Here is an 18,445-nt window from a genome sequence, read left to right as displayed (position 1 = left end):
GGCTCAGGTCATGATCTCATGTTTTTTGGGCTTGAGCCCCACACTGGGCTTGCTGCTGTCAGTGCAGAGTCTGCTTCAGATTCTCTCTGCCTCTCTCTCTGCCCCTCCCCTGCTCCTTCTCTCTCAAAAATAAATAAACATTTTTTTTTACATTCATACACTGCATAGTTTTATTAAAATACATAACATGCCTCAGATGCAGACTGTTTTCACTTTGCAGAATAATCCTATTAATCTCTATGTTCTTCTTGAGATTTCACTGCAAAATATCCATAATATAAATTTTCAGAATTCTCTTTGTACTTGTCAGCACCAGTTGCAAAAATTGTTATTTATGGTTTTTAATGTTTGTTTATTTATTTAATTTTATTTTTTTAATTTACATCCAAATTAGCACATAGTGCAACAATGATTTCAGGAGTAGATTCCCTAATGCCCCCTATCCATTTAACCCATCCCCCCTCCTACAACGCCTCCAGTAACCCTGTTTGTTCTCCATATTTAAGAGAAATATGTTTTGTCCCCCTCCCTGTTTTTATATTGTTTTTGCTTCCCTTCCCTTATGTTCATCTGTTCTGTGTCTTAAAGTCCTCATATGAGTGAAGTCATAGGATTTTTGTCTTTCTCTGACTAATTTCACTTAGCATAATACCCTCCAGTTCCATCCACGTTGTTGCAAATGGCAAGATTTCATTCATTTTGATTGTCGAGTAATACTCCATTGTGTGTGTGTGTATGTGTGTGTGTGTATATATATATATATATATATATATATATATATATATATATATCACATCTTCTTTATCCATTCATCCATCGATGGACATTTGGGCTCTTTCCATACTTTGGCTATCGTCGATAGTGCTGCTATAAACATGGTGGTGCATGTGTCCCTTCGAAACAGCACACCTGTATCCCTTGGATAAATGCCTAGTAGTGCAATTGCTGGGTTGTAGGGTAGTTCTAGTTTTAATTTTTTGAGGCACCTCCATACTGTTTTCCAGAGTGGCTGCACCAGCTTGCATTTCCACCAGCAATACAAAAGAGATCCTCTTTCTCCGCATCCTCGCCAACATCTGTTGTTGCCTGAGTTGTTAACGTGAGCCATTCTGACAGGTGTGAGGTGGTATCTCACTGTGGTTTTGATTTGTATTCCCCTGGTGATGAATGATGTTGGGCATTTTTTCATGTGTTGGTTGGCCATCTGGATGTCTTCTTTGGAGAAGTGTCTATTCATGTCTTTTGCCCATTTCTTCAGTTGGTTATTTGTTTTTTGGGTGTTGAGTTTGATAAGTTCTTTATAGATTTTGGATACTAACCCTTTATCTGATATGTCATTTGCAAATATCTTCTCCCATTCTTCCGGTTGCCTTTTAGTGTTGTTGATGGTTTCCTTCGCTGTGCAGAAGCTTTTTATTTTGATGAGGTCCCAATAGTTCATTTTTGCATTTGTTTCCCTTGAAAAATAAATAAATGTTAAACATTTTTTTAAAATAAAAACTCAGCATTTTTAATGCAGGTGGTTTCATTCTGGGAAGCGTAGCTCCAAAGGTAGAGCACCTGTGAGACACCTTCAGGGCATCCCTAGGAATGTCTGCAGGAATGCTGGGGACAGAGCCAGAGAAAGCCAATTACTGTTATATGGGGCTGTATTTCTATCAATAGACTGATGGGGGCTTGGAGGACCTGGGCCAACACAGCTTGGAATGGTAGCCATGGCAGAGCTGCCTTTGTGGGGAGTGGGCTTGCTGTCTGTGGAGATGCAGAAGCAGGGGCTCAAATACCACTCTAGGGGATAGCATAATGGGGGTCCACCATAGGATGAGAGCTTGAGGTAGATGGACCTCAAGGTTGCTGCTCTGAAGCAGAAATAGTGAAAAAGAAGGGCACCTGGCTGGCTCAGTTGGTAGAGCCTGTGACTCTTGATCTCAGGGTTGTGAGTTCAAGCCCTATGTTGGGCATGGAACCTACAAGGAAGGAAGGAAGGAAGGAAGGAAGGAAGGAAGGAAGGAAGGAAGAGGGAGGGAGGAAGGAAGGAGGAAGAAAAGGAAAAAGAAAAGGAAAGAAAAGAAAGACATAGTGAACGAAGCACAGGGCATCTCTGAGACCACCTATTCCTGGTTCTGCCACCATGATGCCTTGGGAGGAGAAGCTCATGGCAAATGGAGTCTGCCATGAATTATTCCTGGCTAGTCTGCACTTCCTCCTGAGGGGCAGAATAGCTTTGACCTAACCCTGCCTTCCACCCAGTGGCCTGGCTGTGCCTGATGAGACAGTGAACTGCAGTGGAGGGAACCTAGCAGAGTCAGGAGTCAGCCATATCTGGGTTCAAATCCCACCTCCACCACGTCCTCAGCCAATCATGTTACTTCTCTGAAGCTCGATTTCTTCAGCTATAAAATGAAGAGAAAAATATTTACTTCTCAGAGTTGTTGCAAGATGATGTGTTCACCATGCCTAGCACATAGCATAGGAGCTTCAAGAACATCCATTCTCTCTGGCTTGCTTCAGCCCAGGGGCCAGGCTTTGCCCTTTGGGGAGAGATGAGATCATTCTTGACAAGAATGTTGAATGTCAAATGGGTCAAATGGGATCTTGGGCAACTCCCTTAACTTCCCTGGTTCCAGTCTATTCCCTTTTATTATTATTTTTTAAAGATTTTATTTTTAAGTAATCTTTACACCCAGTGTGGAACTTGAACTCACAAGCCTGAGATTAAGAGTCATATGCTCTACTGACTTAGCCAGCCAGGCACCCCCGGTCTATGAGGAAAGTGGGAAAGGGATTCTCGAATTCCAGCTGGCGTGTTCTGCAGACTTTCCTAGATGTGGGAGAGCATTGCAAACCACGAATGCTGAGGGTCACATGTCAGCTTAGCTGTCCAAACCAGTTGAGTCTTTCCACCCCTGAGCCCCACCTGGATTTCTAGTATGGTGGGAGGCAGTGGCCTTTGGCATCTCCCCAAACGCAGAATCCTTCCTCCACTATTTGCTTACTTTGTGACCTTGAAAAGTCTCTGAGCCACAGTTTTCTCACCTCAGAAGGACAATGACAGCTGCTTTGCAGGGTTGCTGGGAGAGATGAATAGCGAGTGCTACGTAAATGTTTACTAATTCGCTAGAAATATAGGTAGATTAAAACAGACATATGTCAATAGATAGACGCATCACAGATACAGAGAGAGCAGCTAGGTCAAGCCCTTCCCTTCCTATACCTCCCACTCTTCTGAAAACTTCTTGGCTAACGTCTGCCCCTCCCAGTTCTGGCCCCCACTTCCTCTGGCCACACCCATGAATTCAAGGTTTGGGGGCTATGAAAGATGGTTCTTCTTCACAAAGAGGTTGAAGATATTGAAAGAGAAGGTCCCAGCTCAAACCATCCATCCAGCTGCCATCACTGGAGACCCTTCCTTTGTGGAAGCATCTTTTAAGACATTTACGTGCAAAAACTCCTATTTCTGTTCTTCCAACGGCCCGGAAGGGGTGGTAGGAATAGATATTAGTCACTCGATTTCACCAAGGGGAACTGGAAAGATGTGGAAAGTGCTGGGGTTTCCCCTTCCAAGCCCTGGTCAGCCTGGAGCTGCAAGGCTACATCATAATAATCACTGCCATTTAATGGATAGCGCCTAAGTGCCAAGGACTCCCACAGGTTATCCAGTGTCAGTGATCCCTTCCCAGCCAGCCAGAGAGCTCTTTAAGTTCACGGACAGGCTCCCATGTCCTGACTTCTCCCCATACTCCCTGCAGTGTACTGCCTCAGGATCTGCACTTGGAAACCCAAGAGGCATCCCCAACTACCATGCCCAACGCCGAACTTCTGAATCTCCCCAAACCTTCTCCTCGCATGCTTTTTCTCGTGGCAGAAGTGGCAACCCCATCCTTCCAGTAACTCCGTCCAAAACTCTGATATTATCATTCCTCTTCCCCTTGCCTCATTTGCTGTATCGAAAACACCAGATCTACTTTCAAGCAGATCTGGGGTCTGCCTACTTCTCACCACCTCTGCTGTTGCCCCTGGCCTGCGCCCCATTCTCTCCTGCCTGGGTCACTGTGATTGCCTCCCGACTGGTGGCCTGGCTCCTGCCCCATGAAGTCTGTCTCCCCACCCGGCAACCAGAGTGATCCTAGGAGAAGCAGGTAAGGTCATATCACTCCTCTGCTCAGAACCCCGCAATGGCTCCCACTGACTCAGAGTAAAAGCCAGTCTGCACAGTGGCCTGCAAGGCCCCGGCATCATCTGGCCCCCAGATCCCCCACCTTCGTGCCCTCACCGACCTCACCTGTCCCCTCTCCCCCTCACCCTCCTGCTCCCGCCACACTGGCCTCTGCCACACGTCAGACCCATGCCACCTTAGTGCCTCCGCTGTTCCCTTCATCTAGTACACTTCCTCAGAAACGGCCAGGGCTCCCTTCCTCACTTCCTCCGGTTTTATCTCAAACGTCGCCTTGTCGGTGGGGTCTTGCCTCACCCCCCTCTTGAACCCAGCAACACCCCCTACATACCCCATCTGTCTTCCCCCATTTCTTTTCTCCCGCAGGACTTCCCATTTCCCCATCGATTCCCTAGCTTAGTTGTTTATCTGTTCACCACCTCTTTCCGCCTTTGGAACATGAACTGAGTGAGGCCTGGGGTCGTTGTCTGTTTTGTCCACTGCTGTGTCCACAGAGCCTAGAGCAGCGGCTGGCAGGTGCTCAGAAAGTACCTGAATAAAGAGCAGATCCTCAAGGACAATTTTTGAAAGAATAAATAAATGGAGGGTGGGGGCACCTGGGGGGTTCAGCCGGGCAAGTGTCCGACTCTTGATTTTAGCTCAGGTCATGATCACATGGTTCGTGGGATTGAGCCCCAAGTGGGGCTCAGCGCTGCCAGCACGGAGCCTGCTTGGCTTCTCTCTCTCTCCCTCTCTCTCTGCCCCTCCCCTGCTTGTACTCTCTCTCTGAAGATAAATAAATAAAATGTTATACATAAGTAAATAAATGGAGGGTGAATAACAATTAATATACTACCCGCTAGCTATATGGCCTGAAAGGGGTCACCTCCCCTCTCTGAATCTAGGACCAGACACGGGCTCATCCTCAAGGGTATGGTTGTCGTAGACCATTCTCCAGTGGCTTGGAGTTCTAGCTTCAGTGACTCTGTTGCTTGCCATGGTGAGGCCTTGGGCAAGTCACTTAACTTCTCTAAAACACAGCATCCCTCTGAAAGAGGGTTAATCAAAATAAATATCCTAAGGTACCGTTATGCGGCTGCCATGAGCTTAGGGACCAGCCCATTACTTGGCACACAGTAGGCCTTCCCAGAGAAGAAGGCGCCTCGTCCTGTAGACTCCAAAAGTCTTCCTGCCGTGGTCACAGGACATCTGTGCATCCAAGGCCCTTGGCCGCGGGATTTTCCAGAACCTGGATCCAGACCTGTTAGGGTTGCCAGTATTTTTCCACAGTGAAAAACCAACCTCTCCGAGTTCTGCCCCTGACAGACATGGAAAGCTGCGAAGGGCTCCCAGGGTAGCCCTGTGCACTGAGAGATGCTGTCAGGAAAGGAAGAAACTCGGAGGACACTTCACCTTGTGTGACCACAGATGTTCAGCAATGCCCTCATCACTCACCCTCGATTACACCCTCGATTACAGAAATCACTCGTTGTAACTGGAAATGCCTTGGAGATAAGTTTGTCCAGAGGCTGCAAACCGGCAGCCGAGTGCTGGATGGGACTCAGCGACCAGATTGTTCTGTGGGGCCTGCACCACATGTTGAAAACAACAAAATCCCGGAGCGCCTGGGTGGCTCAGTCAGTTGAGCATCTGACTTCAGCTCAGGTCGTGATCTCGAGGTACGTGAGTTCAAGCCCTGCGTCAGGAAATGTGCTGACAGCTCAGAGCCTGGAGCCTGCTTCGGATTCTGTGTCTCCCTCTCTCTCTGCCCCTCCCCCAGTTGCATTTGTCTCTCTCTCTCTCGTAAAAGCAAATAAACATCAAAGGCAAAAAAAGAAAAGAACAAAATCTGAACAGCTGTGAGCGGTTGAGGAGAGTCAAGGTCCACAGACCCCACCACTCCGTACTGCCTCACACCTAGCCGGATTTGCACATTTGCTCTGCTGGCCTGGACCGCCGAGGAGAAGGCCATCTGTGCACTTCACAGGTGAGACTCCACAACTCCGAAAATCAACTCAGCCTCTTGCTACTGGGATCGTTTTGGATTCCTCTCTAGCCAGCAGTCAAGAGCACAGTCGTCCGTATCCTACAGCACCGTGGAGTCACCTCCAGGCCCCTCCTCCTTGCTTCTTGACCTGCCCCCCTCCCCTCGTTTTCATTCCCACCTCCTGATCCTATCTAGTTCCAAGAGGAGGGGAGCCAAGCTGGCTGTTGTGACTACCAGGACATCCTTCTGCAGCCTGCCACACTGGCACCTGCTTAAGGTCCTCGGTCCTGCGTCACCTCCTTTGAGAATATTTCCCTGACTGTCGCCCATTCCTGTCCTGATCCCCAACCAGCCTAATCTGGCCATACTGTCGGTATGGATTCCTCTCAGGGCCTCTTTCCCTCTAGATTGCACTGATTTCTTTTTACTTTTATTTATTTTTTTAAATGTTTATTTGTTTTTGAGAAAGAGAGAGAGACAGTGAGTGTTAGTGGGGAGGGGCAGAGAGGAGACAGAGGATCCAAAGTGGGCTGTGCACTGGCCACAGAGAACCTGATACGGGCTTGAACTTACAAATCCTGAGATCAAGACCTGAGCCAAAGTCGGACACTTAACAGACTGAGTCACCCAGGCACCCTACACTCATTTCTTTTTAGATCTGCTCTCCCCACTGGACCATGAGCTCCTAGAGGACAGGGATTGTAAATTACTTAGCTTTGTGTACTTCGTGCTTGGCTGATGTGAATTTTCAATAATATTCAATAAATGGGTCCTAAAACTGTAATAAGGGAAGGAAGGAAGGAAGGAAGGAAGGAAGGAAGGAAGGAAGGAAGGAAGGGAGAGGAGGAAGGAAGGAAGAGATTCATTAACTAATTTGCTCTCCACCTTCCGCACATCCGCGTGCCAGGGCTCTGCCGCTTGTGAGCACCTGCCCCTGTCTGCTGAGAGTGTGTCGACCACACGTAAGAGGAACCCCGGGGGACACCTGGCTGGCTCAGTCAGTACAACATGCAATTCTTGATCTCAGCCTCATGAGTTTGAGCCCCATGTTGTGTGTCGAGCCTACTTAAAAAAAAAAAAAAAAACTTACAAAAATTAAAAACAAAAGAACCCCAACAACAACGATCAAAGAGGAACCGGGACCCTGGGCCAGCCGTACATGACAATCATCCCACCCCACCCCTGACCACTGTGTCACACCCAGCTTCTGCTCCTTCTGTTTTTTTTTTTTTCTGTAAATTTTATGATTTAACAAATATGCCAAAAAAAAGACTAATAATCAGTGTACATTTGGGTGAATTTTCAAAGTGAACACATCCAAGACTTACAAGGAGCACCCAGATAAAGAAAGAAAATGCAGGGGTTGCCTGGGTGGCTCAGTCTGTTAAGCGTCCGGCTCTTGATTTCGGCTCAGGTCATCATCTCATGGTTATGGAATTGAGTCCCACATCAGGACTCTGTGCTGACAGTGCAGAGCCTGCTTGGGATCCTCTCTCTTCCCTTGTCACTTCCCCTCCTCTGCTCTGTCTCTCAAAATAAAAAAATAAACTTAAAAAAAAAAAGAAAATGTAAATAGCCCCCCTTCCAGTCACTGCTCTCCCAAAGGGTGACCATTATTCTGGTTCTTATCACCATTAGTTTTCCTGCTTTTTTTTAAAAAAATTTTCCTGCCTTTGGGGCACCTGGGTGGCCCAGTCAGTGAAGCACCTGACTTCGGCTCAGGCCATGATCTCACCGTTCGTGAGTTCAAGCCCCACATCAGGCTCTGTGGTGACAGCTCAGAGCCTGCAGCCTGCTTTGGTTTCTGTCTCCCTCTCTTTCTGCCCCTCTCCTGCTCATGCTGTGTCTCTCTATCTCTTGTCTCTCTCTCTCAAAAATGAACATTAAGAATTTTTTTAAAAAGTGTCCTGCCTTTTAATTTATATAAATATGATAATATAATACATGCCCTTTGAACCTGACTTCTTTTCCTTAATGCTGCATTCCCGAGATTTATTCATGTTGTGGCTTATGCATCCTCACTGCTGTATAAAATTTCATGATATAACGTGCCACAGTTTATTTATTCATTTATTCATTCATTTATTATGCTGGTGGTGGACTTTGGGGTTGTTTCCAGGTTTGGCTTTTTCAGGCTAGTGCTTTCGCAAGCATTCCTTGTCCACGTCGTGGAGAGCGTGTGCACACCTCTGTCTGGGAAAAGCTGAGTCGTAGGCGAGGCGTGTACTCTATTTTAGCAGAGACTTGCCACCTTCCAAAGTGGCTGTGGCAGTTTCCACCCCCACCAGCAGGGTATGAGAGTTCTAGTTGCTTCACATTCTCACCGATGCTTGACATTATCTGTCTTCCCACATCTAGATAAATCTGGTGGGCGGATTCTTTTGTTTTGACCACATGTTCCGTCTCACTGGCGGTCTGCTCCAGCTCCCTCAGTTTGGGGAGGATTCCGGAGAACCGGCTTCTCTGGTCCTCGACTCTCTCCCTGCAGTTTTGATCTATAGCTTGTGTCCACCCCTGCAGATCTGTAACGGGCCTCTCAGCTGGGTTGGAGGACTCCCTTCCATGAGGAGCACCCCACCCTCGGATGACAGCATCCCATTGAGTGTGGACCACCAGTAATGGGAAGGGGGAGGAAAGGCATGGGGAAGGTCTTCTTCAAAGGCCACACAGACCTTCTCACGACCACAGCTTCCTCAGCTGCCACCTGTGGACCTTTTCCAGGCGTTATCACTCTCAAAACATTGCGTAGGGATCAAAAATAATCAAACAGCGCCTTGCTGGCTCAGTCGGTAGAGCATGCGACTCTTGATCTCGGGGTCACAAGTTTAAGCCCCACATTTGCATAAAGCTTACTTAAAAAAATTAGAGGGGCACCTGGGTGGCTCAGTCGGTTAAGCATCTGACTTTGGCTCAGGTGATGACTTCACAGTTCGTGGGTTCAAGCCCTGCGTTGGGCTCTGTGCTGACAGCTCAGGGCCTGGAGCCTGCTTCGGATTCTGTGTTTCCGTCTCTCTGTCCCTACCTCGCTTGTGCTCCCTTTCTATTTCTCTCAAAAACATAAATAAATAAATATACATTTATAAAATAGATATAAGAGCTAAAATTGTAAAACTCTTAGAAGAAAACGTGGGGTAAAGATTCATGACCTTGGACTTGTCATTGGTTAGATGTGACTATGAAAGCACAATCAAACGAAACAGTAGATAAGCTGGACATCATCACGATCAAAAACTTTTGTTTTTCAAAGGACACTATCATGAGAGAAAAAAAAATGACCCACAGATGGGAGAAAACATCTGCAAATCATTTATCAGTTAACAGGCTTGTACCTAGAATACGTAAAGAACTCTTGGAACTCAATAATAAAAAGACAAATAACTCAGTTAAAAATGGGAAGTAGGGGGCGCCTGGGTGGCGCAGTCGGTTAAGCATCCGACTGCAGCCAGGTCACGATCTCGCGGTCCGTGAGTTCGAGCCCCGCGTCAGGCTCTGGGCTGATGCTCGGAGCCTGGAGCCTGTTTCTGATTCTGTGTCTCCCTCTCTCTCTACCCCTTCTCCGTTCATGCTCTGTCTCTCTCTGTCCCAAAAATAAATAAAAAAAAAACGTTGAAAAAAAAATTAAAAAAAAAATGGGAAGTAGGATCTAAATAGACATGTCTCCAAGGAGCTATACAAACGGCCAAGAAGCACATCAAAAGATGTTGGAGACCATTAGCCATCAGGGGAATGCAAATCAAAACCACAATGAGATATTCCTTCACACCCACCAGGATGGCTGTAATGGAAAAGACAGATAATAAGTGTTGGTAAGGATATGAAGAAATTGGAGCCCTCGTCTACTTCTAGTGGGAACGTAAAATGGTGCAGCCACTTTGGGAAACAAAGTGGGTGTTCTTCAAAAAGTGAAACACAGGGTTACCGTTTGATCCAGCAATTCCATTTCTAGGTATATACACTCAAGAGAAATGAAACCATAGGGCCATCCAGATACTGTACATGGCCGTTCATAACAGCATTATTCATTATAGCCGAAAGGTAGAAACAACTCAAATGTCCATCAACTGCTGAATGGATAAGCAAAATATGGTATATCCATACAGTGGAATATCATTTGTCCTTATGAAATACTGAATGAAATACTGAAACATGCCATCACATGGATGCACCTTGCAAACGTTATACTTAAGTGAAAGAAACCAGTCACAAAAGAACACATGTGCTTCCATTTATATGAAACGTCCAGAATTGGCTAACTTACAGAGACAGAAAATAGAACAGTGGTTACCTAGGGCTGTGGGAGATGGCAGGATTGACAATGACAGCTAATGGGTACTAAAAACCATTTGGGGGATGATAAAAATGTTCTAAAAGTGTGGCGACATCCGCATAACTCTGTGAATATACTAAAAACCGCTGAATTGCATACTTGAATGTGTTGAATTTTATGGCATGTGAATTATATCCCAATAAAGCTGTTATAACGAAAATAATTACAAAGTGAGCGTGCCTGGGTGGCTCAGTTTGGTTAAGCGTCCAACTTCAGCTCAGGTCATGCTCTCACAGCTCATGGGTTCAAGCCCCAAGTTGGGCTCTGTGCTGACGGCTCAGAGCCTGGAGCCTGCTTCCAATTCTGTGTCTCCCTCCCTCTCTCTGCCCCTCCCCCACTCGAGCTCTGTCTCTCTCTCTCTCTCTCTCTCTCTCTCAAAAATAAACATTAAAAAATTTTTTCTTAAGTGATTGAAATTTTCACTGTCATCCCTTAAGAAAATGCTAAAAGGGAATGTGTCGATTACATGGTACCCCCCCGCCCCGGCCCCCTCAAAAAATATGTCCACCTCCTAAGCCCCAGAACCCATGAATGTGACCTGATTTGGAGAAAGGGTCTTTGCAGTTGTAATTTTAAGCATCTAAAGAGCAGATCATTTTGGATTATCCAGGTGGGCCCTAAATCCAATGACAAGTGTCCTTATAAGAGATACACAGAGGAGAGGGAGAAGAGAAGGCCATGTGGAGACAACATCCTGATTTCAGACTTCCTGGCCTCCGGAACTGTGAGCGAATGAATTTTGATCGTCTTCAGCCATTAAGTCTGTGGTGATTTGGTATAGCCCTAGGAAACCAGCACGGAGAATAAATGATAACCCAGCAACACTTTTTTTTTTTTTAATGTTTATTTATTTATTTTGAGAGGGAGAGAGAGAGCAGGGGAGGGGCAGAGAGAGGGAGAGAGAGAATCCCAAGCAGGCTCCGCACTGTCAGCACAGAGCCCGACGTGGGGCTCAATCTCACGAACCGTGAGATTGTGACCTGAGCCGACACCAAGAGTCAGAAGCTTAACGGACTGAGCCACCCAGGCACCCCTGCAGCAACACTTTTAAAAGTCCACTTCCCCCAGTGTCTCTCCTTCTCTCTCGCTGTGTCTCTGTGCCTCTGTCCTCCTGTTCTTGCGTGGGGGACAGCTGCTGTCAGTCTCCTCCTCCCTCCTCCCAACTTCAGCGCTGCCCTCGGACATCCAGCTGGGGTCACAGCTGTTCTGCCTGCCCCGAAAGCCCGGGAACAACATGGCCTGAGCTGAGCTTTCCTTAAGTGGTGGGAGGAGGAGGAGGATGTGACTGCCCATCTTGCCTTTCCCTGTCCAGACCTTTCCAGGGAATAGCCACATCATCCTCCCAGCTGCCCTGTGATCTCTCCCTTTCCCTCTTTCCCAACGTCGTCCTCATCACTATTTGCTCTCTGAAACACCCCTGGATCCAGCCCACTTCTCTCCATCCCTTTGCCTCTCCTTTGGGCTCAGGCCCCCGGCATCTCCCTGGGGACCACTGCCCCGTGTCTGGTGTCCTGTCCCCCCGCCCCCCCATCTGTCTCGGTTCGCTCCAGCTGCTCTGACGAAATACGATGGACTGGGTAGCTTCTAAACAGAAATGTACTTCTCACACTTCTGGGGGCGCTGGCGGATTCTGCGTCTGGTGAGGCCTTCGTCCCGGTTCACAGAGGACTGTATTCTCATTGAGTCCTCAGTGGTGAAAGAGGCAAAGGCTGTCTGGGGTCTCTTCTCTAAGGGCGCTGATCCCACAGCCCTGGACCAAATCACCTCCGTAAGGTCCCGCCTCCTGATACCATCACCTCCGGGGGTTAGGATTTCACCACATGAATTTGGGGGTGGGGATGCAAACGCTGGATGGGTAACACCATCCTTCATGCTTCGGCCACGGAGAGCAGCCAACGGTGCCAGTCTGAGCATGTGTCACGCTCTGCTCTAAGCTTGTGTCCAAAGTCTTCAGCATGGCTTCAGAGGGCCTCCCCCTCCATCCTCCCGGCCTCCTCAGGGCCACACTCCTCTCTCTCTCTCCGTGCTCCTGCACTGGCTGCTTCCTTTTCCTGCAGCCCTCTCCCACCCCACCCCCACTCCCCAGCCTTGGGCCCCTGTAAGCACTTCCTCAGAGGAAACTTGTCTAACCGTCTAGGTCAGGGTGAGCTGCTCCTGCTCTGTGTCCCCACAGCACTGCTGTTCATCTCCACGGTCACCTATCATACACTCTGTATTTATTTATTTACTTATTTATTTTTTAAAAAGGTTTTTTATTTTATTTTATTTTATTTTTTTAATGTTTATTTATTTTTGAGACAGAGAGAGACAGAGCATGAACGGGGGAGGGTTCACACAGAATCTGAAACAGGCTCCAGGCTCTGAGCGGTCAGCACAGAGCCTGATGTGGGGCTCGAACTCACGGACCGCGAGATCATGACCTGAGCCGAAGTCGGATGCTTAACCGACTGAGCCACCCAGGCGCCCCTAAAAAGGTTTTTTAATGTTTATTCAGAGAGAGAGAGAGGGAGGGAGGGAGTGGGGGAGGGGCAGAGCAAGAGAGGGAGACACAGAGCACAGAGCCCAACACAGGGCTTGAACTCATGAACCGCGAGATCATGGCCTGAGCCAAAGTCAGAGGCTTAGCCGACTGAGCTACCCAGTCACCCCTAGTTATTTATTTTCAAATATTTATTTATTGTTGAGAGAGAGCGGGGGAGGAGCAGAGGGAGGGGGACCGAGGATCCGAAGCGGGCTCTGTGCTGACAGCAGACTGCCCAATGCAGTGCTTGAACTCACGAACCGTGAGATCATGACCTGAGCTGAAGTCAGATGCTTAACTGACAGAGCCACCGAGGTGCCCCTATCATACACTACGTGTAGTGGCTGGGACTATATGAGAGCAGGTTTATGGGTCATTCTTGTTAATCACCGGACTTCTACTGCCCAGCACTGGAATGTACCAGGCAGTCAACAGATGCTGCTAACTTCATCATTTAATGAATTGGGGCACCCAGGCATGGGATTGTTGACTCATTTTCCACATTTAGAAGGGCAATATGGAACAAGAGAAGATAAGGTTAACTTTGATGGGATCATAATATGAGCTAACATTTGTTAAGAATCTTTGGGGCACCTGTGTGGCTCAGTCAAAAATGTCCTAAGTGAAGTGCCTAACTCTTGATTTCGACTCAGGTCAAGATCCCAGGATAGTGAGATCGAGCCCTGTGTCAGGCTCCATCCACACTGGATGTGGAGCCTGCTTGAGATTCTCATTCTGTCTCCTTCTTTCTCTCTCTGTTCCTCCCCTACTCACTCTCTCTCTAAAAAAAAAAGATGGGGCATCTAAATGGCTCAGTCGGTTAAGTACCCGACGACGCTTGATTTCTGCTCAGGTCACGATCTCATGGTTCATGAGTTCGATTCCCCGCATCGGGCTCTGCACTGACAGTGTGGAGCCTGCTTGGGATCCTCTCTCCCTCCTCTCTCTGTCCCTTCCCTGCTCAAGCTCTCTCTGTCTCTCTCTCAAGATAATTAAATTAACTTAAAACTTAAAAACAAAATAAAGTAACAACAATCTTATAAGCTTTAGGGGCATTTAAACACATTTACTCATTCTACAAACATTTGAGCACCTGCTATGGGTCAGCCACTGAGAACACGCATGTGGATCAAACAGTGCCTGTCCTCAAAAAGCTCATAACCTAAGGACAGAATTCTGTTGAGTCCTATCGTAACCTGCTGAAACGAGTATTATTAATCTGAGTTGATTAGGACATTTTTGTTCCAGGTGACACAGGACCCAACTCAAATAGGCTTGAGCAATAGAGGAAATGTACTGGTTATGTGACCAAAAGTCCAAGATGGGTAGATCTCGCTTCAGGCATGGCTGGATCCTGAGGCAGTGATGTCTCCCAGGCCCCCTGTCTCTCGGCTCTTCCCTCCTTGAGGCTGGCACCATGGAGCCGCCCCAGCAGCCCTGGGTCTCCACTCCCAGTCTCCATATGGCTGCAGGTTCACTCTCTAGAGCTCTGAGGCCAGTGGGAGAGCAGAAACCTCTTTTCCGGACACTCTTGCAGAAGCCCAGCCATTCACACTAGGATCAGCTCAGGTCACTGGTCTGTTCCCGAGCTTCTCATTCCACCAGAGGAGGGCAATGTCACAGGGGTGGAGGCTCCTACCAACTGCTCCAAGCCCCATCCTAAGGTACCACCTAAATGAGGTATGGGTCCTTTCTCGACCTCACAGACTTGCGAGCTGGGGAGGGATACACCTTCCAAGTGAAGATCAAGGGTGTTGCTGTAAGAAGGGGGTGGGGAAGCTGGAGGGAGAGAGAGATGTACAACAATTGCTCACCAGCCTCTCTGCAGCAGAGGTAGACACAAGGCACACAGAGGGGTGAGGTGACGCCCGAGGCCACATTCTTGGTACCTGGCAGAGCCACGGCTCGAATCCCAGTCTGCTTGGTTTCAAGGAGCTCTTTCTACAAAGGCGTCCTGCCCCAGGGATAGGCTTAGACACAGGAAGGAGCCCAGAGTCCCTACTCGGAGGCCTTTCTTTTAAATCATAAGGCGGTAAGGCTGTTCTTTCCACAGACGGGGCTTTGGTCACGGCTCTGTAAAAGGAAACGCTGTGCTTTTTGCCCCGGGAGTCTTCCTCTAGCTTTGTTCTTGTAAGTAAAATTCCTCTCCCTTCCAGTCCTTCCAGCCCTTGCCTGGGATTTTCGGCCCTAGACTGAGTTGCTGCTTTATAGATGAGGTCAATTCGGTGGCAGCTGGGGTCCAGAGCGCCTTGCAGAGCAATGCCATGACCAGCCCAGGGTTCAGTGCAAGTGGTCAGGACAGGCCCGGAAGCTGCTGGCCTCCCTCCTGGGCTCCCTCCTCTGCCTGCACTGCTGTCCCTCCTATAGGCTGGAAGGCAGACGGAGCAGACAGGAAAAGCACAAGACAGTCTGGTGACCAAGCACAAATCAGGATCCTGTCTGGGCCAATGTCCCTGTGCTTAGGGCAGCCGGGCCTTCTCCGTGGGGCCCCGCCGGCCCTCCATCACACCCTGAGAATGAACAGTCTCCTCCCCACACAGTGTCTGTTCAGCTTACACGTGCTGAATTAACATCCACCACATTTGGTATGGGGGGGTTCTTTTAGAGTTCTTTGACCTGATTTTAATGTGTACCTGGGGGTCGGGTCCCCACATACAACACCAAGCAATTCGGACAAGGTGTACCTAGAGGTGACATCAGATTCCACAGCTTAAGGACTCGGTCCGCCACGACGGCTCCCCTCACCCCTTCAGACACCTGTCACAAGCCCCAGGCACCTGCACTATAGACTCATTTGCTAGAGTGACTCACAGAACTCAGGGAAACACTCAGTTTCATTTACAAGTTTATTAAAGGATGGTGACAAAGGATACTGGATAAAGAGATACATGGGGCAAAGTCCTGAACAAAGGAGCTTCTGTCCTTGTGGAGCGTGGGGCCCAGTTACCGCACATGAAAGCGTCCTGGTTCCCCAAGCTTTCTGAAAAGAAAAAAGAGGACCAACACGCTGTCCCTTTGGGGTTTATGGAGGCTTCATTACATAGTCATGATTGACGAAGCAATTGGCCATTGGCAATTGCCAAAACGAAAACTGCCATTTTCATATAGTTCAAAATATTAAAAAATGTCTCCCAAGGCTTCTTCTTTGATTTATGTGTTATTTAGAAGGGTGTTGTCTCATCTCCAAATACTTTGGAATTTTCCAGCTATCTTCCTGGTATCGATTTCTACTTTAATTCCATTGAGGCCTGAGGGCATGACTTTAGAGGAACAGACTATATCCTGGACATCGTTGATGTTACTTTGAAGGGACTCTGGGTTCTGTAATATTCTCAAAATGTGTTGAATTTTTGTTTTATTAGGCCATTACCTTCAAACTCTGCTCTTGGATGGCAGCCCAAATCTCAGCTCAGTTTGGGGTTTGTGTATTTGTTTACATTTTCCCCCCGCTGAAGTTGCTCCCGTGCATATGTGGTTTGGGGATCAGCCAGAGCTTTGAGCCACGGTTATACACAGGATCTGGGGGTCTCCCCCTTTGCACCTCTTCTTTCTGGGGTTGCCCCCTCTGCTTCCCAGTGGCCGTGGTTGATCTGAATTTGTCCTCTGTTTCTTTAGGCCGGAGAGACAGGTTTTCAATCTGTGCTGTGCTAAGTGCGGCCTGCTCTCGAGATCAAAGCCATAAAAAATGGGTAACTTCCTCCCTGTCATTCCCTTCTTCCAGTGTCGACTTGGTTTTATTCATTCTCCAGTACTTTGAGGGTGTGTGTGTGTGTTGTCTAGAGTTGTTTTCTGTGGGAGGATCAGCTCGGGAAGATCTCACTTTATTCTACTGGAAGAAAACGCTCCAGACCGTAGAGAGGCAACATCCCCAGCTCCCGGCCACCCAGCTAGCAAATTGAAGAACTGGCATTCAAACCCAGGGCTCACCAGCTCTAGCCCCTGCCTGTATTTTGTACTATTCTGATCTGTCCTCCTTCCCCTAGCCACCGGCCCAGAATCCCAGAACTTCTTATTGTTCAAGCGAGGATGCTGGGGCCTCCCAGAGTCTCTGACCCGCCCTTCGCACAAACTCTATCTAAATGAAGACGAGGATTTTGTTTATTGTCTCTTCGTATGTTTGTTTATTTGTGTGCACATTTTCTGCATCGGCTTTGAAGTTAGGGGGGTTGACCCCAGTGGGATGCTCTGTGATATATTTTCTGGAGAGAGTGCAACAGGTGCCTGGGCGCAGGGTACTACTGAGAAGCCACTGCTGACCTCCCTGGTCGGGCTCTTGTCATCTCAGCCTGAGCGGCACAGAGCCTAGAGATGGGTGAGTGGGTCCATGTTTGTGGGAACAGGCAGCCAAATCCCGGAAGGAGTTAGCTCCTACCTGAGATGCGGAGCAGGACCGGGAGGTCAGGCCAGCCCCCCGAGCTCTGCTCCCTGAATCAGTGGTATTTTCACTCAGGTGAAAGGCCCATTCCCCTCACAGGCTGAGCCTTGTGAGCGAAGGGGGTGGGGGTGGTGGGGACAGGCGTCCAGGAGCCCATGAGGAGGGGGCCATGAGCACCGCCACAATAGAAGAGGGATGAGGAGGAGGTTTGTTTCTGTTCTGTTCTTCTCCAGTGGGCTGGAACGGTGTCTGGAAGGAAGGCAGAGAGAGGCGGGGAAGTCACTGAAGGAAGGAGGGTAGGGACAGAGGGAGGGTGGCAGTGGGGGCTGGGGAGGCAGGAAGAAAGCAAGTGGCTGTTGCAGGGATGACAGGGATGGGGGGGTGGGGGCGGCCCTCAGTTCTGCTCTGGGCCTGGCTGCAGGCCAGCAGGCTGCCGGCCCATCCTGGGGAGCTGGGGCTGCCTTGCAACAGGAAGAGAAAGCAGGGCAGGGTGCTGCGGTGGGAGGGTGAGTCTCTGCCCACCCACCCCTGCCTGGCCAAGGAAAACGCCCGTGCAGCGAGTGCTGGCCATGTTACGCCCTTGTACCCATCTGACTGACTTACCGGAAAAAACCTCTCTGCCCAGACAGCCTTAAGGATCACGAAGCTCAGAGACGGTAAACGAGCCGGGGGTCACCCAGCTTGTAGGCAGCAGGGCTGGGAAGCTCCTTGCCCTGCACCAGCTGCCTCTACTATCCCAAGGTGTGGCTTGGCCAGGGGTGGGGAGGAGTGGGGACAACAGGCCAAGGGCTCCGGAGCCTTGTTCCTCTGCCCAGATCTGGCCAGCTCTTCCTCTCTCATCATTTATTCATTCCTTTGTCCTTTCACTCACTCGTGAGCATCCCAGGCTGTATACTGGACCCTGGGGGACTGCATCGAACACGCTAGATACAGTCCTTTCCTTCCAAAGCTCACAGGCTAGTGGGAGTCTCTAAGGAGATTCAGAGTGATCTGGAGTAAATTTTAAGTCCCGTACCCCTGCTCCCATCCCCCTTCCCCCCCCCACACCCATGCCTGTATCGGCACACACACAGAGTCCACCT

General features: G+C 48.8%; 1 long non-coding RNA gene across 1 annotated transcript; it reads left to right on the top strand.

Moving 5' to 3' along the window:
- Positions 1 to 4,013: 4,013 nt before the first annotated feature.
- On the top strand, positions 4,014 to 9,534 carry LOC113592695 (uncharacterized). The gene is made up of 3 exons (XR_008294187.1): positions 4,014 to 4,139; positions 5,480 to 6,140; positions 7,048 to 9,534. It is a non-coding gene; the product is annotated as an uncharacterized LOC113592695 (long non-coding RNA).
- Positions 9,535 to 18,445: the final 8,911 nt, after the last annotated feature.

This window comes from Acinonyx jubatus, chromosome E1 (genome assembly GCF_027475565.1).
Source record: "Acinonyx jubatus isolate Ajub_Pintada_27869175 chromosome E1, VMU_Ajub_asm_v1.0, whole genome shotgun sequence".
Lineage (NCBI taxonomy): Eukaryota > Metazoa > Chordata > Mammalia > Carnivora > Felidae > Acinonyx > Acinonyx jubatus.
This window is presented reverse-complemented; position numbering and strand designations above follow the sequence as displayed.